We start from the raw sequence: 26,170 nt of genomic DNA, 5'->3' as shown, positions 1-26,170 counted from the left end.
ATTGCATTTCATGCTGTTGTTTTGTGATGACAAACCCAAAAAAATCACATGTCTAAAAAAGAAATATTGCTCCACATATAAGAGATCTCAAAAGTAGTAGGAAGAAGAACGTCACTATATACTTGCCAATATTAGTGGGAAATGTAAACCTGTAAAATATAGTATTATTAATTAGTTAGCAGGCTCTGAGATGGATTATTCTCCCGATGATGAAAGGAGGGATGAACGGACATACTCCACAGTGTAGGTCGATAAGAGTCTATAAAACTCCGGATTAGAGTTCCTGTCGGGACACAGTTGCTGATGGAAACCACAATGATAATAAAATGCCACTAGTGGTAGATATAATAACTGTGTGGGATCCTATATAGCAATCTCCTGTGATTGTGTAACTGATGCTAAATCCTGCTGCAGTGAAGGACCACTTATTAGCTGCTGACCTCCTGCCAGCTCACTATAGATAGAACCGGTATTTTCTAGTACCTTTAAATCCTCTCCATCACCTATATCAGTGTACCCGTTTAAACAAGAATAAGAACATGTTACATACATCCAGTTTACTAAATTCAGCCACACTTAACACAATTTGTTTCTGAATGATCAATATGATCAGTATGTTTACTAAATTACATCTAGCATACACAAGACAGCCACATTTTTAGTGATTCATTGTTTACATGATAACATCCTTCAACCACATATGACCAATTATCCCAACCATCAATAGGTTTCCACTTAAAAATGATATCAATCTTTAGTAAGCCAACAGAATTTTTTTTTACAAACTGGCACTCTCACAGATTACTTCTCTGACAACTTGTATTGGTGATCAACATATTATCATAATGTAACACCATCCATACCCTCAGCAGAAGCAGAAGGAGGGGACTTACTTTTCTCATGACCCAGGAGATGAAGGAGGTCTAGTTGAGATAAATGGTAAAGGACAGTTAATGTTGCCAGCATCTTACTGCTTTACGATTTTGACAGTGACTGCGCCATGGTTTGTGTCTACACTTTCCATTGTTTCACTTTGTGCCCAGGGTCGTTGAAGCAGCGACAGGACCCACTGCAGCCCAGCACACAGCAGCGTGGGATAGGGAGAGAGACTGCTGCCACTAAGTAGCAGTCTCCTCTCCCTATCCAATGTGCTACTGACCTGGGCCACTCCCAGTCAGTAGTACCCACTCCCAACTCGCTCTCAGAGCCCCTGCTTGTGCCAGCTGGTACAGCAGCGGTAGCTGCATAGTCATGCCAGTCATCAGTGGCTACTATATTATTAGCAGCTGACAGTGCTGCTGATTTACAACAATCACACTTTCCTCACAAGCATCTACAACTGTTGTTCTGTTACCTTATCTTTCACGTGGTCCCCACACTGCTTATATTATAAACTCATCTGGGCAGTGCCAGCTCCACCTCCTGTTTCAGATCAATGTATGTAATTTAAGTCATTACATTACTACATAAATGTTCAGTGCTACATAGAATGTCAGTACAACATAAATAATATTGTGTTTGCATGTGTGTATATATATATATACACATATATATACATATATATATATATATATACATATACAGTTGTGCCCATATATATATATATATATATATATATATGGCTGGTTCAATAAGTAAGGTAACAAGACCTCTCACATGTGTAATGTTCTCGATTTTATTCTAATTTCTAGGCAGGCCAGAGCAGATAGACCACTGTTTCCCCTCACGGGCATTAGACTGTGTCTCATATCAGTCATACTGTCCATACATCAGTTGTGAGATAACGGGGTTGGCGGAAACTTGGTCAAATATTGAGGAGTGTAGTGTGATCAGCTTTCTGCATCTAAAGGGCACATCAGCAGCTAAAATTCATTGCCAACTTGTCGAGGTGTACATTGATAATGCCATGCCATGGAAACAGGTTTGGGGTTGGTGTACTGCCTTTGATAACGGCAGGACTGATGTTCAAGATGAGCAGCAATCCAGCCAGCCAAGCACGTCCACCACAGATGCTTCTTGTTGATTTCCTCACCAAGGAAGATACTGTGAATGCTGTCCGATATTGTGACAAATTGAGCCAATTGCGGAGAGCAATTTGTCGAAAACGATCTGGGTTGCTGTGAACAGACGTCATATTGCGGCACGATAACACCAGGCCACACTCAGCCAACTGCACATGTGAGTTGTTACTGCGCTACCATTGGGAGGTACTGGACCATCCTCCCTACAGCTCTGACCTAGCACCAAGTGATTTCCATCTCTTTGGACCATTAAAGAAGCACCTGGGTGGAAAACAATTCTCAACTATCAGTGAAGTTCAGCAAGCCATCATGTCCTGGCTTCAGTCGCTTGACACTGATTTCTTCTATGCCATGATAGATGCCTTGGTGTACTTTTGGGGAAAAAAAGCTTAGACTATGTGGAAAAATAATCTGTACCAAGGCTATACTATTGATTATATGTACATGTGCGAGTTGCATAAATTTTCGCTATGAGAGGTTTTGTTACCTAATTTATTGAACCACCCTTGTATATAAAAAAAATTGCATATTAAAGGATTATAATATTCTAACTGTGTATAATTTTTCTTATCGAAATAACATAAATAAGCAATAATAATGATCATATTTCTTATGCAGTCTTATTCAATCCCTTATATTATTTGTAATCACTTAATGCTCATACGTTTGGGAAAGAAAATATAAAAGCACTGTTTTCATAATACAGGAATTTTTTTCTTTTACCAAAAAATATGGCATTACAAGTCTGAATTAGGAATAAATAGACTTAAGAATTCACATAGAAACTTGAACCCCGATAACCATCCGGAATCATAGGACATGCTGTTTTAAAATATACAAACTACATAAAAAGACCAAATACTGCATATTGGTTTTGTGTAGGATGAACTGTTTGTAGAAATAAGTTTCACATCATATGATTATAGTACAGTCATATTGATGCCGTTGGTGAAGAGCATGCACATCATGGAGAGGTCTCACCACAAAACAATGGCTGGTATTCTAGATAATTATATACATTGGAGGCTATAGTTTGCTTCTATCAACTTGCAGTAGCTTTGTAGCTAGGGACGTGAACCTTGAAAAAGTGTGTGTAAATATTTTTCCTGTGTACGACATTACACCGGTCATGTACAGATAGTATTATTTTCAATGTATTTGTTTCATCTGTATGTCAGTCAGTCTGAAATATCTACATTATAGGATTGCCATTGTGTTACACCCTGAATACCAGGCGTTTATATAAAGCTGACCTGCTTTAGCTGGTTTTAGAGATCAATAGCTGCACATGAATGATATTAAAGATGTGTAATTGGTAGCTTTGTTCTCTGACAATATCCTTGTTTTTTAATATTTACTAAATATACTCAGTGCTACTTCTCTTGTTTTTTTCAGTAATATAATATGCTGTAATAAATAATAATGCACTAAAATTGGGTATTTGAAATACAAAATAATTGTTAAAACATTTTGGCAAGTGTAATATAATACCAAACCAAAAAGAACCAGGTGCTAATAAACTATAAATATACTAACATACAAATCATGAATGTAATATAAATATATAAAAGGAATAGAATTAAGGCAGCAGTTTAAATAGGAGCGTGTGTATCACTCTAGAATCAGTAAAACATACTAATATAGAACACTCTGATTCTGTGCTAATAAACTTGTGAGAATGGCAGGAAACTTGCATGAAGCAATGAAACACTCAAATAAATAGGAGATTTAATAAGAATAGTCCAAACCGGGTATTACACAATATGGCAATAAAAAATGCTTTGTAGATAAATAGCACAATGAAGTGGAGTTATATATGCATTTTTAATTGATACTAACACATAGGGTGGACTTCAATTGTTTGAGCCCCTCTTAGCGCCCGATGGAGCTATTCAATTGTTGCTCCTGTTGGGCGCGATCACCTGCCAACGCTGGCAATTCAGCTCGTGCCCCCCCGGGTGGGTGCAAGCTGAAATGCATGAATAGTGACCCGTATGGGTGCCCAAATGGCACTTTTTGCGATCGCACCCAGCACTTTGGTCCGGTGTTGCTATTTTACGCAGCTAAACCCGACCTCTATGGGCGCGATCAGCGCAATAATCTGCATCCATTGAATAGCGCCCCGGGAGATCGGGCGCGGTAAAACAATTGAATAGTGCCCATACTGCCTTAAAGATGAGCGTATTGGATCTGGATTCATCTTCGTGTTTCGTTTTGCTTCTGTAAAACTACCCTCACGTGTTTTGGTTTTGGATCTGTATTTAACAAAAAATAAAAATAAATAAATAAAAACCCAGCTAAAATTACGTCTTTTTGACCTGTTAGCATGCAATCCAAAACCCGAGTTCAGTTTTTAGTCCGAGTTCCGTACCGCAGGAAAATCCGAACCGGGACTTGATTTGAGACGGTACCTCAAAGTGATTCCGAACTCGGACTTGGTTCGACTCGGAACCTTTAAATTCAGTTGTTGTCGGCAGGGCCGTAGGTAGGGTAGTGCGGCCGGTGCCATTGCACAAGGCACCACAGGTCATGGGGCGCTGTTTGGGCCTGTCAAATTTCTGTTTATTATCATTCTTGCTTGTAGCTTCCTCTTATTTCATCCCCAGCATCTCCTGGCCTCATCTATCTCTTCCCTGGCCCTTCCCCATGAATCCATGGCCCTTTTTTGGGTGCATTATGTCCCTTTGAAAAATGAGGTGGGCGCCAATGCTCTTTCTGGCACAGGGCCCCAAAAAGTCTAGTTACGGCTCTGGTCGTTTCTCTGAGAACAGGACCCGCACATCTCTACTTAGTATGCTGGATAACCATGGTTGCAGTGGGGGACATGAACCCCTCAGGTTATGTGACACAATGTCAAAAGTGATACTAACAACATTAATCAAGCACAATATGATGATACAGGAACAGCAATGTCCCAGTGTAAGATGAATGTTGCAGACGCTTTGAACTTACATAGGAGTTTCCTTTCCACAGGCATTTATTGTTATATATGCATTGATACTGTACTAACGGGTTGGGTATGAAATACAGGCGGCTTAAAAGTCATCGGTACACATCCCGACCCTGGAAGCCCGACAGATCAAAATCCTGACACCGGCTGGTAAGTATATTTAACCCTCCCCCCCAACCCTAACCCTCCCTTGGGGGCGCCTAACCCTAAGACTCTGGGGGTGGTGCCTAACCCTATGTCCCCCCTGTGGTGCCTAACCTTAACCCCCCCTCCCGCACCCTAAACATAACGCTCCCGGGGGGGGTGCCTAATGCTAACCTCCCCCAGTGGTGCCTAACCCTAACCCCCCCTTCCCCTAGCCTAAACCTAACCCTCTAGGGGGGGTGCCTAAACCTAAACCCCCCCTGCGGCTAACAGCTTGCGACGTCCAGCTAACCTACGTTCGGTATGCCGGGCGTCGGATTTCGTCGTGGGACTAATGATAGGCGTCGGTATTTAGATGCCTATCTTTAGTCCCATGCCGGCCTTTCAGTGTCGAGATTCTGGCGGTCGGAATTTCGACTGCTGGCATCCTGTCTACATCCCGTACTAACGTGTAGATTTGTTGTGCTATTTATCTACAAAGACATTTTTTATAGTCAAATTGTATGATACCCAGTTTGGGTTATTTTTATTACATTTCCTATTTATCTTTAAGGCATGTCTTATTGATTCATGTGAGTTTTCTGCCCTTATCACAAGTTTACTTGTGCAGTATAACAGTGTTCTAGTATATATATACAGTATGTGTAATATCATGGCAGTTTTGTGTGTTAAAGCTGATGGTTCGCTGGAATCTCACTCACAGACAATGTGCAGATAAGGGTTGTCAACTGAAACCTGAAAGCCAACAGTTTGGAATACGATGGACATAATGGGCCTGATTTATTGTGGTCACGGAAATTAATGTATTCACCTGTTGTCTGTGTTACATGCATCTATGCCACCAGCACTATCAGTGCTGACGTACACCAGCCCTATGCCTGGTGCAAGAGACAAGTCTGAAATCAGATGGATCTCTGTGTGTGCTCACTTCTCAATAGACTGCAATTCTGTCACCACTTGTTTTAAATGACCTCTATACACAAGCAACTAAAGCTAATGTTTACTGTTTATCTTACAGTGCTCTGAGAATGGTGGTAGACAAGCCTCATAAATGACATATTCTCAGTGATGCCAAGAATACAGAGACTGGTAAGGATAAGGACAAAGCATGTTTTCAGATATTATTGTGTGTTACCAAATCTTCTGACCATGAATTGCCCCAATTCTCCATTCTGCCGACACCAGGAACAGGAATCAGGGAAATCCAACATGTTGGTAATGACTGATTCGCCGATCCCGGCCTTACAATATGATCAGGATCGGCTAGTCGGCATTTTTAACATGCTGTTTTTCCCCGATCCGCCTATCATTGATAGCTGCCGATCGGCCTAATGGAGAATAGGGCACTGCATAAGCGCAGAAGGAATCTGCGACAAGTTACAAATATTGTTTGATAAGTACTGAGGGTTCTTATTAGACAAGGGTCTCTTATTCTTTCTAATTTTAATGTTGAGATCCAGATAAAGTGTACTTTGCTGTTCTAAGTCACCAGTATGTTAGGTTAACTGTCTATCCTTAAATGTGACACTTTTTGTTATTGATGGTTAGCTGCTGTAAGTGATGGACAACTGTATATGCTCTAGATGAGTCTTATATGTTGAATACTGAACAATGGGGGTGATTCAGCTTCAGACGGGATTGCAAAGCTGCATTCAGGCAGCTTTGCAATTCCGTCCTTGCTAATATGCAAATGCAGCAGGAGGTGTATGACACCCCCTGCTGCATTTGTTATCCCAGCTCTGCGACCCTGGTCGCAGGCTGGGGACGTCACCGGGTCGCCAGCTACTGAGTAAGCTGAGACTTACTCAGTCTGGCCGGCTTGTAAGGCCAGGAAACTGCGTCCGTAGACGCAGTCCCTGGCCTTGCCACTCCCAGAAAACAGGGCCGGCGGGCCCCCGTTTCCGGCAACGCCGGCCGTCTCCACCCTTGCTCCGCTCCTTAAATGCCCCTGCCAGTCAATCAGGCAGAGGCATAGAAGGGTCTGCGTGCCATCACACAGGACCCGTTCTGTACATTCGCAGAACGGGTCCTGCGCATGCTGAGTAAGGCCCAATATTCTTTAATATGCCAGCCTGTCTTTTCTTTTATATCTTTTATTATAGGTATGTGTAGTGTGTGTATTATATTTCATTGTACAAAAACATTAAATAAAAAAAAATAATTGAAAGTTATAATAATATTACAAATTGCAGTACTATGAATGCTAGCATATAACATGAACATGGACTAATGTGCTTTTTAGCTGTTTACGAAATGACTTATTTATGGAAGTGATCAGTGTGATACTGTAATATTCTAGGTTCTAGATTCAGTATGGATTTGTAATGTTCTTATTATCTTTTTTAAGTTTTTGTCATTTTTTAAGCTTGTGTAAATTACATTTTATATTTGGTTTCACGAATTTAAGAGGCATTGTTAAAAGTGACTGATCTAAAGAACAGGGGCTTCCATAGAAGTTAACATTTTATGGCAATATCTTACGGTCCATGAGTGTGTGAAAGTGGACCGTTTGCCACAAAGATATCAAATATAAACATAAAATACTGTATTGTCCAACAATACTGATATCTATTCTCAATCTTAAATTAATTTGCATTACATTACCACATCTGGGAAATGATGTGCTCGGAATGTTCATTTCAAATTACAATATTAATTTTACTATATTTGTGGTGTAAGATTTTAGTCAACATTAGACTTTCTGCGCTTGGGATAACATATACTGCTTGTATTGCAGAACAGCACAACATTAAGTTTGGTGCTGGTGAGACACTAGCAATATAAATACTTGATAAATATCTCCCATCATTAAGGCATGCAGAATTGGGACAAAATAAACGCCATCCTGGACCACCCTTTTTTGCGCAATACTTTTTATATATAAGTCCCACTCCTCGCCCTTATCAATGTCTGTAATTCAGGACTGTCACTCTGAAATTGGGACAGGTTGAAAATAAGCTTGATATACAAGGGTTTGCAATAAGTTTCCAGATACACAAAAGTATTATATTTTCATCAAAGTGAACATTACATTTTTTCAAAGTATTCACCAGGGGAGCGCTCAAACCACTTGGTGAAGCAGCTGGACCAGTCCGAAGCAGGTATGTCTTCTACCTGCTGAATGAAGGTCTCCACTGCAGCTTCTGGTGACTCAAAATGAATCCCATGCATCTTGCGCTTGCATAGTGTGGAACACAAAGAAGTCGCAGAGGGCCAGGTCTGGACTGTATGGCGGATGGATGGCCAAGCTCCTGGATACATTCATGGGCCAGAAAATTAGACTTATTGTCAGGTGTATTGTCATTATGGAGAAGGGCACCACAAGCGCACATTCTTGGACAGTGCCTGGAAATAGCATTCAGCACTTGCGGCAGGCATTGGTTGGCGTACCAGTCCCCGGTGATGGTGCATTGCTGCATGAATGGTGCGGTAGCTACATGACCAGTCTTGGCCACAAAAACAACCACCATCTGCTTTCCGATGCTGTTCTCACGTTGGAATTTTTGTGGTGGTGTACCTCCAACTGGGGTACACTGGACCGACTGTTTGGTTTCAGGGTCAAAACTATAGATTCAGGATTCATCACCACTGATGCTTTTCCAGACAGAGTTTGTGTGACCACCATCTAACAGCATATTGCGGCACCAAGTCACCCGAGCCTCTTTCTGCTTGTGAGTCAGCTGATGGGGCACCTAGCATGCAGTAACCTTACTCAGGCCAAGGTTTTCATTGAGTATTGAGCCTATCTCCTTCTCTAACTAGGCCACAGTCACCTTGGTGTCCACCTCAACTATCGCCCACATGGCAGTGTGGCAACAACATTATCCTCGGTGATGGCTGACATAGGTCAGCCATGGCGCTCCTCGTCTTCTAGGGACCATCTCCCATGACAAAATTCTGCAAACCACTCAAACATAGTGGTTTGGGATGGTTCTTCCTCCCCAAAAGCAGCTCACAGTCAGTCAAAACTCTCTGCTGTCGCAGAGCCCTCTTGTAGTCGTAGATCATGGCACTCCAGTGGCCTTTGTTGAGCTCCTTAACGAGTTTGTGAAGGAAGCGAACAAGCTGACTTCTTTGGTGTGTAGTGCTGCTTATATACGGTTCTGTGCCTTGAAATTATGAAGAGATTACAATTCACAACTAAACAGCCATATTGTTTCTACTCTACCTATGCACTGCACATCTGGAAACTTATTGCACACCCCTCGTATATATATGGAGCTATACAGGTGAGTGCTGGCAAAGTTTTGCTGACTGGCTAGCACAGATAAATGTGCCCAAAAGGCAGGACATTACAGAAAGCATTGACAAAATAACATGACCAGTGCTATTTTTCAGCAGGAACTCAGTTCCTGAACCTCTTGTTACTTATGACGTAATGTCCTGGGCCAAAAGATGAGTTTAATTATAAAGCCTCTTTTGACTACCTTCTTGTTTAAATACTATATATATATATATATATATGATATAGATATATAAAATTGTTTTTCTATAGCTCCACCCCCAGTAGCTCCACCCACAGTTCCTGAACCTATTTTTCCAGAAATATAGCCCTGAACATGACCTATGACAAATTTCCTGCTGCAAGGTAATCATAGCTGATTATGCTAAGCGTCTGTTGTACTTGGTGTACAAAACCTTGGAAACAATAAAACAACCACATGCAGGGGATGCGGTTAATATCCCTACGATCGGGATGCCGATTGCAAAAATCCCGGCACCGGAATCCCGATCACAGAGAGAACACCGGCGCTGGAATCCCGACATGACTGGGAATGCTGATGTCAGAATGTCGTCAGCATCCCGATCATAAGGAGACCGGGGCAAGGTAAGTATCAGCCGACAGGGGGAAAGGGTTAGGTTTAGCCACCCCAGGGGGATTTAGGGTTAGGCTGCGCCAGGGGGGAGGTTAGGGTTAGGCACTAAGGGGGGTGGGTTATGGTTAGGCACTAAGGGGGAGGGTTAGGTTTAGGCACTTACCGGGAGGGTTAGGGTAGGGAGGCTTAGTATGAGGGTACAAAAAAGGAGGGTTAGGGGGTGAATAGGACAGGGGAACAGTACTCACCCTTCCCCTGATGGGATTCGAACCACTGGGATGCCACTGTTAGTGTACTGACAGCCAGCATCTCCTCCGTTGATATTTCATACCGATTCCACAAGCAGTATGTGCTATATACAGTGTCTGCCAAATGCTTAATGCACAGAATTCCACCCTGATCTCAGCATCAGTTCCCATCTGTAATAATAAGAAACTCCAGATAATGCCCCTTTTGCCGTCAATGCCAACATTACTACCATGCCCGGCATGGTCATCTGGCAATTCTGGCTAACTGTCTGGAGGCCTGGACGAGCAGATCCATCACACTGTGCTCAGCTGGCAAACTTAGATGGGGAATAACATAAGGCCACGCCTCTTGACTCATAGCCATGCCCCCTTTTTCCGTGGGTGCCTGCCACGGAAATACAGAGGGTGATATTTAGTCCCAGTTCGTCCCTGCTTATTACTGTTTGTTTATACTATGAAATCAGACTTAAGCCAAAGTGTTGCTGGATTCCCCTCCTATAATTCTGAGATACTGAATAGTTAAGAGAAAGGCAGCTGAACTTTGCATTTTGTTGTTGAGACTTCTGCTTGCTCAAGAGCACATTTAAATAAGTAACTTAATTTACACCGATTGTGTTCCTTTGCTGTGGCCTCATGGAAAATACATATTCCCATCTGATTCACTGTTTTAATTGGGAACATTTTCCTGATAGTGATGACAGACCATGTCAAAGTGGGAAAAATAAATTAGGCAACAGCAAGCAATTTACTTTTCAGCAGTTTAGTACAGTGTAGTGTGGAATACAGAATTCCTTGTAGGGCTTTGTTCTCTTATTCACTCAGTATAATGATGAATTAAAAAAGTAATAAAAATGGGGACATAAGCAGATTTTGAGGCCTATTCATCATCGGAGACTGTAATGATCTCGCTGCGAGGGATACTTAAGTATCCAACTCGCAGCGGGAGAAACTTTGCACTTGAGCAATTCTACATGGCTCCAGTTCGGGGACAGCTGCTCCGAAAAGCAGCTGTTCCCTCTGCTAGTATCGCAGCTGCAGAAGTAGCTACGTTACTTACCTCCTCCCCGTCGGTGCGGCTACCCATGCATGACCCAAGGTCACGCATGTGTAAAGCCCCTAGAGAGGTAGTGAGAAGGCTACAGAGGGATCCGCTCGGATTCCTCATCGCATCCCAAGAACTCCTTCCCATAGGAAGGAGCGGGGATCCAATAACAAGCGCCATCTGAAGATGGCGCTTATTCTCGCAAGCAAACGTAGAAAAATGTCACAGACAAATATATAGGTGCACCCTGCGCAGAAAACTCAATAGGGAATGAATTTAAAAAACAAATGTTGTTCAATTGATGATACAAAATTAATTGTTCATATCCCCACCAGATGTAAAATTCTTGAATCGGTTTTTTAGAGTGAAATAAATGAATAAATAGAGAAAAAAATAAAATAAATGTAAAAGTCCAATGTCACCATAAATGAATAAATCCAATTAAAAAAGTTTCTTCATAATAACATGGTAAAACGTCTTTCTTCTTATAGTACACTGGTCTCCCCAAAGTCACATAAGCCACTCAATTTCCTCTTCAAACACTATGGTACCTCTTGTTCCTCAAATATAAAAACAAGGGAAAATCGCAATAGTGTGATACAGTAATTTTATTTAGAGTGACAATTTAAAAGTGATTAAGAGGCTGCGTACCAGACACAAGGGTGTATAAAAACACCATCAAGCATTCGTAGAAACCATAGGGTACCTCCTGGGATCAAGAATCCACCCACTGTGCTTTTTGGTCTGGATCAGCTCCTCCTCTACCATCCACCAACGCGTTTCAGCTTCAAAGAAAGCCTTTATCAAGGTGTACTGGGCTAGACCAAAAATTCCTCTTTATAACCCCCCTCCTATCATTTCATTGGTTGACAGTATACCACATGTGGTTACTAGGGGTAAAGCTTGCTCCATGCAATAATACAGATTACATAGTGTTAGTATATAGCAACTCCCAACAAAGGAATGTACTTTTGTGTTCCCCAAAGTTGATATAAGGTAGACTGTAAAAGTCCTTACTGTTATCTGTCGTCGTGTGCGTTCCACCGCGATGTGCGCGTGGAACGCACATACTTGCGGTTGTTGATGCCGGAAGTAGGTCATGCGCTCCACCGTACTGAATATGTGGAACGCATACCTCCATCTTAGTCATTGTGCGTTCCACCGCAATGTGCGCACATACTTCCGGATATTAACACCGGATGTGGATTGTCCGCCGGGCATCCTCAACAAGGATCATGCTTTCCACCACAATGAATGCGTGGAACGCATGCTTTCCTGCCGAGGTGTTGTTGAAAATAGTGCTATATCTTGTTTTTCAACCGGACGACCTTAGCTTTTTTATTATTCTCCCTGGCGGGCACTCTAACATTAACTGGGTTCCATAACAATACTCTATTGCAGTAATTCATATTCCTCCGGTAACCAACACTGGAAGTGGGTTTTTTTTGCGTTCCAAGGATGCAATAATCATGGAACACATATGACTCCTCCTTACACATGAATAATTGATACATGTAAAGTGGTACCACATAATGAATAGTTAATTTGGGAACCCCTCAGGTTTGATAAATAACAACATGGGGGACACAATCACATATTATAAAATCATACATATATAAGAATAATAAAAGCAGCAATCAAAACAATATATGGACAATAATATGATAAAAGAACCTTATAAAAGAATCTTATAAAAGAACAAATGATAAAATCAAAGTACTAAAAGATATTTAAATTATTAATTAAGAATAGATATAAAATGGTTAAGAAACAACTATAAAAACCATTTAAGCTCAAAATCCATATTCATTCCTTTGGGATGGAGAGTTCCCATTTCATAAATTGTTTTCATTTCGGTTTGAGCTAAATTGTTTTCTATGTTCTTTTTTCTCCAATGTTTTCTACCAGTTTTATACCTAACACTCTATGAACCCCATTCATAGAACTATTGTGATGTTCTTTAAAATGCTGAGATACTGAGTGTTTCTCGAACCCCTTTTTTATATTCCTTACGTGTTCGGCCCATCTTTCTTTTAAGGACCTAGTGGTTCGCCCTATGTACTGTAGTCCACATTTGCAATCAATTAGATAAATACAATTAGTACTATTACATGTAATGAATTGTGTAATATCATAGTTCATTCCTGTGTGGCTAGAGCTGTATTGTACTGATTTATTTGATTGTGTTACATGATTTTTACACATCTGGCAAAGTCCACAACGATAAAAACCTTTTGATCTGATCCTATTATTCCTCTTTAAGGGGACTGCACTTTTTACTAATTTATTTCTTAAATTTTCTGCTCTTCTATAAATAAAATGGGGTTTCTCTGGAATCAGGGTCTTTAAAATAGGGTCTTTTAATAAAAGGTGCCAATATTTCCTTATTAATTTTTCAACTGTTTTATATTGTCCATTATAAGTAGTGATAAAAGGTAATTTCAATTTATTTTCATCCATTTTTTTAGTTTTGGGTACCAACAATGTTTCTCTGTTAATTTCTTTCATTTCCTTCACCGGTATTTCCAATTCTTTCTTAGAATAGCCTTTGGCTTCAAATTTCTTTTGTAAAATCTCTACTTGTTCAGAGAAAACTTCCCTTTCGGTGCAGTTTCGTCTCACTCGCCTCATTTGGCCTTTCGGTATGTTTTTTAACCGTACTGGATGATGATTACTATTCATATTAATATATGCATTGCTGTCTGTAGGTTTATTATAATTCTTTGTGTGTATATGGTTTTCCTTAATATATATGATAAGATCTAAAAAAATTATTTCTAATTTGCTATAATTAAATAAAAGCTGAATATTAAAATCATTTTGATTCAGTTTGTTGCAAAAGGTGTTCAATTCTTCTTCTCCTCCTTTCCAAATAAAAATAATGTCGTCTATGAATCTGTACCACAAGACAATGTTCCCTCTAAATTCATTATTTGTCCATATATGGTTTTCTTCCCATAGGCCCATGAATAAATTAGCGTAGGAAGGGGCAAAACGGGTCCCCATAGCGGTCCCTCGTTTTTGTTCATAAAAAGTGCCTTTGTGCCAAAAAAAGTTGTTATTTAAAATAAAATAAATACTATCCAGAATAAAATCAATTTTTCGCTTGCAAATTTCACTCTGTTCCAAAAAGAATTTGGTAGCTTCTATACCTCTAGTATGGTCTATGATGGTATAAAGACTACTCACATCTGCCGTTACAAGGATATAATTGTCTCGCCATTCTATGTCTTTGATTTTGTTGAGGATGTCAGTGGTATCCTTAATATATGATTTTAATTTTATTACTTCTGGTTGTAAATGGTAATCTGTAAAATGTGACAAATTGGAGGTCACTGATTCTGTGCCGGCCACAATGGGTTTTCCTGGGGGATCATCTAAACTTTTGTGGATTTTAGACAATATGTAAAAAACGGGGAAAAAAGAACATAGAAAACAATTTAGCTCAAACCGAAATGAAAACAATTTATGAAATGGGAACTCTCCATCCCAAAGGAATGAATATGGATTTTGAGCTTAAATGGTTTTTATAGTTGTTTCTTAACCATTTTATATCTATTCTTAATTAATAATTTAAATATCTTTTAGTACTTTGATTTTATCATTTGTTCTTTTATAAGATTCTTTTATAAGGTTCTTTTATCATATTATTGTCCATATATTGTTTTGATTGCTGCTTTTATTATTCTTATATATGTATGATTTTATAATATGTGATTGTGTCCCCCATGTTGTTATTTATCAAACCTGAGGGGTTCCCAAATTAACTATTCATTATGTGGTACCACTTTACATGTATCAATTATTCATGTGTAAGGAGGAGTCATATGTGTTCCATGATTATTGCATCCTTGGAACGCAAAAAAACCACTTCCGGTGATGGTTACCGGAGGAATATGAATTACTGCAATAGAGTATTGTTATGGAACTCGGATAATGTTAGAGTGCCCGCCAGGGAGAATAATAAAAAAGCCAAGGTCGTCCGTTTGAAAAACAAGATATAGCACTATTTTCAACAACAGCTCGGCAGGAAAGCATGCGTTCCACGCATTCATTGTGGTGGAACGCATGATCCTTGTTGAGGATGCTCGGCGGACAATCCACATCCGGTGTTAATATCCGGAAGTATGTGCGCACATTGCGGTGGAACGCACAATGACTAAAATGGAGGTATGCGTTCCACATATTCAGTACGGTGGAGCGCATGACCTACTTCCGGCATCAACAACCGGAAGTATGTGCGTTCCACGCGCACATCGCGGTGGAACGCACGCGAGGACAGATAACAGTAAGGACTTTTACAGTCTACCTTATATCAACTTTGGGGAACACAAAAGTACATTCCTTTGTTGGGAGTTGCTATATACTAACATTATGTAATCTGTATTATTGCATGGAGCAAGCTTTACCCCTAGTAACCACATGTGGTATACTGTCAACCAATGAAATGATAGGAGGGGGGTTATAAAGAGGAATTTTTGGTCTAGCCCAGTACACCTTGATAAAGGCTTTCTTTGAAGCTGAAACGCGTTGGTGGATGGTAGAGGAGGAGCTGATCCAGACCAAAAAGCACAGTGGGTGGATTCTTGATCCCAGGAGGTACCCTATGGTTTCTACGAATGCTTGATGGTGTTTTTATACACCCTTGTGTCTGGTACGCAGCCTCTTAATCACTTTTAAATTGTCACTCTAAATAAAATTACTGTATCACACTATTGCGATTTTCCCTTGTTTTTATATTTGAGGAACAAGAGGTACCATAGTGTTTGAAGAGGAAATTGAGTGGCTTATGTGACTTTGGGGAGACCAGTGTACTATAAGAAGAAAGACGTTTTACCATGTTATTATGAAGAAACTTTTTTAATTGGATTTATTCATTTATGGTGACATTGGACTTATACATTTATTTTATTTTTTTTCTCTATTTATTCATTTATTTCACTCTAAAAAACCGATTCAAGAATTTTGCATCTGGTGGGGATATGAACAATTAATTTTGTATCATCAATTGAACAACATTTGTTTTTTAAATTCATTCCCTATTGAGTTTTCTGCGCAGGGTGCACCTATATATTTGTCTGTGTCTATTTGGAGTGTCTTTGTGGGTGAACACTCAGCACCTTTGCAGCATTATTCTCTTATTCGTGAAGCGCTTTGAGTATTACCATTTGTTTTGTGTAGAAAAATGTCAGTTTTTGGAGTTTGCTGAATATCAGGTGGTCCACTTGGGACCCCTTATGATGAATAGCCCGGTGGTAACTAAAATATGGGGAAACTAGCGTTTCCGCATGGTTACTGGGCCATTTATTGATGATTAATAGGCCCTTAAATAATTGGATCATTTACTCCTTTTTTCATTATCTTTGTATGAATAGTATAGCATGCACTTCATGTATCAGAGTCCACTATTAAGTAGGTTGTGTTGTGTAGTGCATCCTCACCAGAAAATAATCGCTTTATGAATTATGAATGCAATAACCATCAGCCTTGCTACATCACAAAACTACAGCGTGAGAGCATGATCTTTAACAGTTTTGCTTACAGTGTTGGACAATATCTTTTCCACGCATTAATAAAAAGGAACATGGACTAGCAATTAACACATTGCTACAAAAACAAAAATCAGCCAAACTGCTAATACTGTATATATAATGGATGTGACAACAAAAGATTAACATGTCTTTTTACTATTAAAGGTGCGTACACACTGGGTGATTAAAGTGGACGACTGAATGATAACAATATCATCCATTTTTAACTTTATCGTACATTTTTAACACCAAAACGATGAACGATAACGATGATGCGCGTTCCCGCGGGTCGTTCGTCATTATCGTTCATCGGGTAAACATGCAGGCCAACCTGACGATATTGTCAGGTTGCTGCATGTTGGGGAATGGGGGAGAGAGCCCGGTGTTGAAAGATATCGTTAATGATATCATTCAGCGGGTTTGCTCAATGTCATGAACGACATTGAGCACACCCTGCCGGGGGACACACTAGATGATATCGCTCAGGGAGCATATCGTCTTGTGTGTATTCTCCTAAAGACTATCACATTGATAGAAAACCTCCTTTATTTATTAAATAAAGAGCTATTTAGTAAATATCGCTGGAGTAGCTGAGTGATACTTAACTGCTCAGCGATATTGGCTGGCGGCTGTGATAGATCTCTTGCTCCTTTTCCAGCCAGTCCTTGGTAGCTTTGCTGGTTTGTGCATGGCTGACCTGGAACCCCTTCTACTTGCAAAAAAGAATAAATACAAAAATAATTATAATAATAAAGATAATATATAGTTTTAAACACATAAATATGTTCCTATAATTCCGCTTTGAAAAAAAAAAAGCGCTTTGTTAAATATACTGTAGCATGCTTTTTGTTAATACTGTATCCTCTGCTATTGACATTCAGGGATGACGAAAGCGTTAGAAGAATTGCCACTTCCCTCAGCTAGCGCACCACGGTCTGCTACATACAACCATTTTTCTGGAACTCTACCTGTTCTGTAATGCAAATAAACCATACCTGCCTACTCTCACAGGACTGCTTCCGGCCCCCCTTAAGAGTAGGCAAGTCCCCCGGAATTGGCGCTGGCCCCCCATGCCCTCCCTGTGCCTGCATGCAAAAGTGGGCAGTCTGGGGTTGCGATGACGCGATTTGCGCTGAATTGTGTAGTCGTAGCTCGGTTCACTGCTTTATAATGCCTGTAATATCGGCATTATAAAGCAGGGGGCGGGGCCATGATGACGCAATTGCGCTGGCACTCCCACGCACTGCCCACTTCAGCCGCCTCCACACCTCCCGCTGCACCGACCTGGCAGCCTCCTCCCTAAGGGGGCTGCCAGAATGTTGGTAAGTATGAAATAAATTTTAATGGGATGTGAACAGGAGGAAGAATCACAAGCAACAATATTTTATATTCAGCTTCTGTTTGATATTTCTGCTCACATCTCCTTTCCCTGGATTTCAGCTTGGACTGTAGAGAAATATAGGAGATCTGAGAAAAATTGTTGCATAGATCAGCCCGTCTTGCTCCAGTTTAGGGTCACACATGTACAAACAAACATTTGATTACATTTACATTCGAAATTGTCGATTAATGCGTACACACCTTTACAATCCAACTTGCTGTCCAGGAAACTTATCTGTCTAAATTATCTGCTGAAAAGGCACAAAGACGACGCTGCTGCTGGAGGGTATGGGCCGGAGCATAGGACAGAACGGTGGAAAGTGCCTTTACTACACTTTTTTCCGCTATTGTACCATGAAATCTGATGAAAATTACACTGCACATAAAACCTGATCTTTCAATGCGACCAGTTATCTTCTGAGAAAACATGAACGAAAGTGCGTACACACTCTTAAGATATCATATTAACGAGTCGGGAATTGAAAGAATGGCCTGATGATTGTATGGGTGTGTACCCAGCTTTAGGAAAAATGTTTCTTTGGTGGTAGTGTATATGTAAACAGTATATGGCCCTGGGTGGGTGCTGCAGTCGGGTTGGGTATCCCCACAGTGACCATCCCAATGGTCACAATACCAGAAGCGGAACTCTGACGGTGAAAAACAACTTTTGGCGAGTATTTTAACACCTCCTGTAGCCTAACCCTCACTGCCCCCTACTGCAGCTTAACCCTAACCCTTGCCCTAGTGCCAACCCTAACACTAAACCTAATCCTAGCCCTAATGCTCACTGTCGGGATTCGTCTATATTTTGACCCGTTGGGATTCTGCTGGCGGTATTGTGACCGAATCCTGACTACAGTACATCCCCTGCAGTCTAGGTAATGCCTTTCTCATTCGGTGCAAAGGGAACATGCTTTCCTGAGCATGTTTCTGATAACTGTACATGAGTGTCACATCAAGCACCCACAGTAGAAGAAGTTCCCTTTTGAGCTTACTTTTCTTGTTAAATGTGCAGGCGAGTAGGGAAATATAATTTAAGCACTTCTAGAAATGTAGATTATTGTGTTTAGACTGGTGCGTGTTGGAATAATTATCCTGTATATGATTATAGCTATTGCCAAATTCAGAATACTGCAATAGTGCTTATAAACTCATGCGTTACCCACCATATCCAGCCGTTTCTACATATGAAAACAACCAAAAGAGGCCGTTTCCTACAGCATGTCCATTTTACCAATGTAATTCCTTCATTGGAATAAAAATACTTCTATCATACATTAGTTTGTGACCATTCACCTGAAAGGAGACCTGTTTTCTTATAAAGGAATTTAGTTAGGGGGTTTATAAAACATTCTGTCTAAGCGAAGCTTTGTACATATTTTCCGCCTTGAGGACATTTCTCATTTTTCTACTTTAATTTTTTTCGTAGTGATGTATATTTTTGTGATATAATTTCAATAATTTTATGCAAAAAGCAAATATTAATCATTTATAAATCAACTAAATTATTATTACATTTCCATACAGAAAATAAAATAACTTGAATATGAGATAAATTTTTGGGAAGTTAAAAATTTCTCTCTTTAGGAAATGGGGGGTGCAATAATAATCTATATCTATAGACTAGAGAATATTTCCCATTGAATGAGGCAGACAATATTATAGTTCCCTGCTATATTTTATATTGTTGATGTTGAGATGTCATAGTTTCGGCAGAAAAAAATGTAAGCTTGTACGCTTGGTTTGTTGCATTACTTTATACATTATATGCCCTATACTAAATCAGTAATACTTAAATATAATAAACACATAAGCTGCAAGTGGATGTCTACTGACATTCACGTGGTTTGAAATATGGGTGGGAATGATTAATTATAATATTTTTAAATTTCACTTTTCACAGGGACCATAGCTTTGCTCAATCAGTTTATCTGTTTTACCACGCAATAGGTATGTACTAGGGTGTCTCTAAAGCTGGGTACACACTGGCCGATATATTAGCTGATCAATTACTCGGCCAATATATCGTGCCCCCGTCGGCCAGTGTGTACAGATGATATGTCTGTGAACAACGTCGTTCACAGACATATAGCATTGGCTGTGCTGCACAGCCAATGAACAGATATTTCTGCAGACATATCTGTCAATCGGCAAGTGTGTACGGACGATCAGCCGATTGCCCGTACACAGGGGTGCCGAGAGGGGGGGGAACCGCGAACAGGACTACTTACCCAGGTCCGGCACAGCTCCCCATCCACAGCAGCCCAGCACGGCACCCCCCTCCCCAGTGCACAGCGCCGCGTCGCAAATGTTTTTTTTCTTCTTGAAGGGGTCGTAGTCACGCCTTCCACGATTAGGCCATGCCCCTACCCGCCCCAAGTCCAGCCCGACCCGCTGCAGCATGCAGATGATGGTAGTTCAGTGTGTATGAACGACTATCATCTGCAGATATATCTGCAGATCACTCGATCTGCAGATATATCCAGGGCCGGATTATAGGGGGGGCGACAGGGGCGGCCGTCCAGGGGCCCCCACAGATAGGGGGCCCCCACACAGGGGAGCAGAGCAGCATATGGCTGCCTGCGCTCTGGTTCTCTTCGGCGGTGGCTCAGCTGTTCCATATACAGCGGCCGCCGCGGAGCTCACTGCCCTGTTGTGATCTCGCAGGACTGTGTGTGTGTGTCAGAGGCTATCACGGTACTTGCGACCGGACAGTCTCATAGAGCTGCTGATCAGTCCCTCAGCAGTATATAGGACATAGCCGGGTGTGCACTCCCCATCTCCTTCTCCCTCCTTTCTCTGCCTCCCGCCCGTGGGCCAATCTGTGTCCGGCATTGTGACTGTGCATAGATGCCGCTACCTTTGTGTCTCACTGCAGAGGAGCGGAGCAGCCGGAGTGTGGTATCATCTGCTCACCCGACGAGGGCTATCCCCATCTCGGCCGGCTGCTCCCCGCCGGTGACCAGGATCTGACAGCAGCCCCTGGTAATGCCGCCAGTCAGGGCCGCCATCAGGGGGGTACAGCCAGTACAAATGTACCGGGCCCGGTCTCAGAGGGGGGCCCGCAGCGTGCCAATGATTTAGTCTGTGCACTGCTACTTCTGCCTGTCAGTACAAAGCAGTTTGCGGTCATGATCATTGACATGCTGCGGGCCCCTGTCAGTATCAGTTACGTCCCTAATACACATCCCCTGCAACTAAGGAGCACCACCACTGAACAACAGTAACACTGACTGCGGAGACCTCCAGGAAGATAGAGATGTAATATAACACCAGCCACCCGGCAGAGCTCTTGTCGGCTGGCTGGTGTTATGTTACATCTCTATCTTCCTGGAGGTCTCCGCGGTCAGTATTACTGTTGTTCCGTGGTCGTGCTCCCTAGTGTAAATTTTCGGTAAGCGGACAGCACAGTGGCTCATCTGCTTACAGTAGTACAATTACATCCCTCCGGACATTCACCATTGGAGGCACCTTCACTGGTCTCCATTTCTATAAAAAAATATGCGCGGGGGTGGGGCATGAGAGTTGCATTCCCCGGGCCCCCTTCTCAAGAGGGTAGAGCTGAGGCTTCAGTTAGGAGACAACCCTCATCTCTCTCCTGGCTTTTCCATTGTTCATCCCCCACTTTCCTCCTCCTTTATTCTCCTCCTCTCCCTGCTCCCATTGTACCCATGCCTTGCCTGCTATACTCACTGTTTCCACAGTGGCACACAGAAGATTACAATGTGTGCCACTGCCCCCATCCCTCCAAATTGTGCCTTTTACCCCCATCACTCCCCAAGTGTGCCTCTGATTACCCTCCCAAGAATTCATCTGAACTCACTCCCCAAGTATGCCTCTGATCCCCCTTTCCATATATGCCTCACTCCCATCCAAAGTGTACCTGTGCCACCCCCTCCCCAAGTGTGCCTGTGCCACCCCCTCCCCAAGTGTGCCTCTGACATCCCTCCCCAAGTATGCCTCAGACTTTCGCTCGTTCATGTATGTCTCAAACCATCATTCCCCATGTGTGCGTCTGACCGCCCCTCTCCATGTGTTCCCTAGACCCCTCCCTCCTCCCCATCCACAACTGTGACATTGACTCCAATTCCCATAGCTGGGGGTTGTTGATCAGAAGTACCATGGCTAAGCGGAGACAATGGCCGTGTTCAACGCAGCATAACAGCCTAAAGATAGCAGGTAAGCGTAATTTCTGTTTAATAAGTTATCTATACTTTTTCTCCACCATTGCCTATAACCCTGTCTATCACCAAGGACCTCTGCGTATAACGTGTCGGAGACATGGGGGGAGGATGATGGGGGGCCCTGTCTGTTTAATCTGTCCTGGGCCCCAACATTTATGATGGCAGCCCTGCTGCCAGTTGCCTGCACTCTCCACCCCACTGCCCCTCGCAGCTAGAGCACACCTTCCAGGGGAGCTGAGAAGTTGCCTCCTACTCCTCCGGCAGGGATACAATGAAGGAGATGACAGAAGGTCTGCTGCAGGTCACCATCCTCTTGAGCCTGATCGGGGTAAGGGTGAATTTCAACTCTTACCTGCCTCCTATCGGGGAGATCATCCTGGGGAGCAACTCTATTAATAGGGTCCCCACAAGTTTGTTGCCCATGGGCCCCCACAAACCTTTATCCGGCCCTGGATATATCGCTATAGTGTGTACCCACCTTTAGTCCTCCCTCTGCAGATCCAGATTAATATGCTTCTACAGTACCTGTGCCTATTAGTTCAACTATGGTGCTGAGGCCCATTATTAACTTTCTTATATAAGAGATGATCTCTGTTACCATAAGCATTTTATCTTTACTTTGATGCAACTAGTATCATGGGGAAGGATGTTCTAACACTGAAATGCAGTCAAACCACATTTCCCATATGTATCAAGCTCCGGAACACAAAACTTTCCTGGGCTTGTACCCGATAGGCAATGCCCATCTATAGGTAGTAGTTAATGAACAGAATGATTTTTACTGTGTCTATTCCAGAACTAGTTCTATGCAACTCACATTTCTTTGGTAATCTGTCATTTCCCATTTCTTCCTCACCACTGGATATGGAGGCATAATATACAGGATAGTGTGCTCTATAGAGTATAACAGGAGGCACAGATGAGGTCTGTGCAGAGGCCAAAGGTTGTGCATGATGTTTAGCACTGATAGGGCGTGGCCATGCTGCACCACTACCAAAGGGGACATAGCCATACCATTTAGGGACGTGGATGTCCGCAGAGTGGCCAGGCTGGGCTACGGTGTATCCTACACACCTCTTTAACTACCATCACGTTCTTCCATGTAGTTGACAACTTACGGTGTATGCTGAGACTTGTATATTTACAACATCTGGAGTATCAAAGGTTATGGAGGCTTCTACAGTGTTTCTGTAATCTACATTTCAATGGGTAGATTATCCTTTATGGTACTACAATTATATATATATATATATATATATATATATATATATCCAATAGGATGCATATAATAGCTAGTTATATGCTGCCACAACCAGCTGCTACTAAGCTGCTCTAATCATGGAATACAAGTAAATTGAACAGCCATGTCTTCCTGGTGAGTGCGTCCTTTTGGATATCTACATTATTGCCTACTGTCCCTGAACAGGACTGGATTGGCTGGAATGCACCCCAATGTTGGACCTGATTTGGATGATATATATATATATAGCATGTGAAACACTGTACAAAGTTCTTCAACTAAAATATGACGAAAGAACAAGTCAAAGGAATGTGAGACGAGGGAGGCGGTAATGTTAGAAATGTAGTTTATAAATTGACCAAATTTAGGTGTGTTTTATGAAAGGCAAGAAGAAGCCTCATGTACTGTAGCTCTTCATCCCTCCCATCACTTGTAATACAGCATGTTGCGCTAATAAGGGGACGCACACCGGAATTGAGGAAGGAGACTGCTGCTGATCTTCTTTCCTTTAGTACATACCTTGGTGATTTATTGCTTCTATGTAAGTCCAATTGAGTGAATAGAGTATCAGTTAATCCAAAATATACCAAAAGATTTCAGTTTTTTAGCCATCTCAATCTAATTGTGCTTGGACTAGATATTAAACAATGATCCTAGAGAAAACCATCATAGAAGCCAGAGAAATCTATTTGGCATAACTATTACTTCATCTTTATGATTTTTATTGGAATATGCTGAAATAAATAATGGTCTCTGGGCCTGATTCAGAGTTGGAGGTAATGACGATGTTTACGCAGTTTGAGCGATTATCGGAATCTGCACATACGTATGAGTTGAATTGTGCATGTGTAAAGTTTCATTATCTATGTTTCTCGCAGTGAGGATTTACATGTAAAATGATTGACAGTCGGGCAGGGGCCATTTGTGGGCGGCAACAGGGAAGTGGCAACAGAAGTGCAGGTTTGTCTCAACCAGTGGCGGATCTTACCTAGGGGCTGTGAGGCTGCGGCCCCCCAGTAAAATCCTCCACTGTTCAGTGAGCCAATGCAGTCCATTTCTGCACTAGCTTCACTGTGACTGGAGGTGGCTTCGTATTGGAAGCGCCACCTGCCAGTCACGCTGAAGACAGGCAGCCAGGGGAGGTGTCTCCTCCCCCTGTGACTGCCAGTCTGGGCTGCGATCAGCAGAAAGCAGCTTCCAGTGGAAGCCGCTGGTCTGTCTTTCGGGCAGCCCTACAGGACTTCTGAGGGCTGCAAACAATGCAGCCCTGAGAAGCTGGTGTTAGGCGTGTGCATGCGCGGCGCCACCACCGCTCATGTGCATGTGCAGGTCCCAATGCCTGCCTGATTCATTGAGCAGGCACCGGGACCTAGGCCAGCGGCAGTGGCAGCCCCTCTCAGGTAAAAGGGCAGGAGCCGCTGCTGATCTGAACCGTTTTTGAGGTATGTCTTAGCCTGTGACTGCGATGCCGTACGCAATGAAAGTGGCTCCGGCATCTCAGTTCCCACGGCAATTCTGCAAGACATTAGGGTTTTTCAGAAGTCCTATAATCAACTGATCTGCGACCAAGCTGCTTCTTTGCATGCAGTCACTTGGATTTGCGATGCCGCAAGTGGGCGCCTCAATATAAATCTTGGCGGCTGTGACATTTGAATGTTTTTGCACCGCTGCTGTGTAAACAATTGCAGTGTCAGCATTAGAGTATACCTCTGAATCAGGCCCTATATGTATATAAAACAGTGATTAAAAAAGTGGGTAAAAGAAGTGGAAGGTGGATAAAAAAGTATTGTCCAAAAACAGTAGAATTTATTCTGATCTTTGTCCCTCGTTATGAAAGACATTACGTAATGCAAGTGATATCAATGCATGTAAAATATTGCTTAACATATATCTTACTGTTTGGGTGAGTAGTGATGTCATCACTTGTATTTGGAGAATAGTGATGTCACTTGTGTCACATGACCTTAAAAGTGTTCCTTGATGTAATAGGTAACTTTTAGTGAAGTTGAAATAAAACCTGATGTGAGGATCACCTGATACATGTAATTTCCCATATTCTAAAAGTAAACTTTTGTCATGTAAGAAATATTGTCCCCTTTCTGTAAACTAAAAAGGATATGAGAAATGACATTAGAGCTCTGTGAGAAGGCCTGCTGCCTCATTATGATGATCAAATGATGTATTGTTTGCTATGACACTGCATATTAGCACTTGTCCTTGTCACATGGTACATACTAGGCTTTAGTGGACTGGGATTAAAAGTTAATTATTTTATGCTTGCAGTGTTTTGCTCTGACAGTATGAACCAAATGAAAGATTAAATGATTGCACAATCTGTAGACCTGACCAGCATGTTTCAAATCTGGAAATGAATTACTCTCCATTAAATTGGATAATTCCCATGGAATGCAGAGCCAGGAAAAATCTCCAGGGCTGAATGTTCTTTTTACAGTATATACATTTGGTAACAATTATAGCTCCATAGCATATATATGATTATAACATGGATTTATGAATAAATACATAATAATTTGCTATTAACTTGGTTGTTGCTATAACAAATAAATACTTTTTTTTTTAAATTGCTGATGATAGTGTTGGCTATAAACTGGT

The 26,170-nt window shown here is 41.7% G+C and overlaps 1 protein-coding gene across 2 annotated transcripts in view; it reads left to right on the top strand.

Moving 5' to 3' along the window:
* The window catches only part of ATXN1 (ataxin 1), a 400,037-nt gene that overhangs the window by 170,202 nt on the left and 203,665 nt on the right, over positions 1–26,170 (top strand). For both annotated transcript variants that reach the window (XM_088475948.1, XM_088475949.1), the window contains exon 3: positions 6,134–6,204. The gene's annotated coding sequence lies outside the window, so the exon portion shown is untranslated. The remainder of the gene's footprint in view (positions 1–6,133; positions 6,205–26,170) is intronic.

Source organism: Taudactylus pleione, unplaced genomic scaffold (assembly GCF_031769625.1).
Source record: "Taudactylus pleione unplaced genomic scaffold, aTauple2 ptg000179l, whole genome shotgun sequence".
NCBI lineage: Eukaryota > Metazoa > Chordata > Amphibia > Anura > Myobatrachidae > Taudactylus > Taudactylus pleione.
Note: the sequence above shows the minus strand (reverse complement) of the source record. Positions and strands in the feature narration are given on the sequence as shown.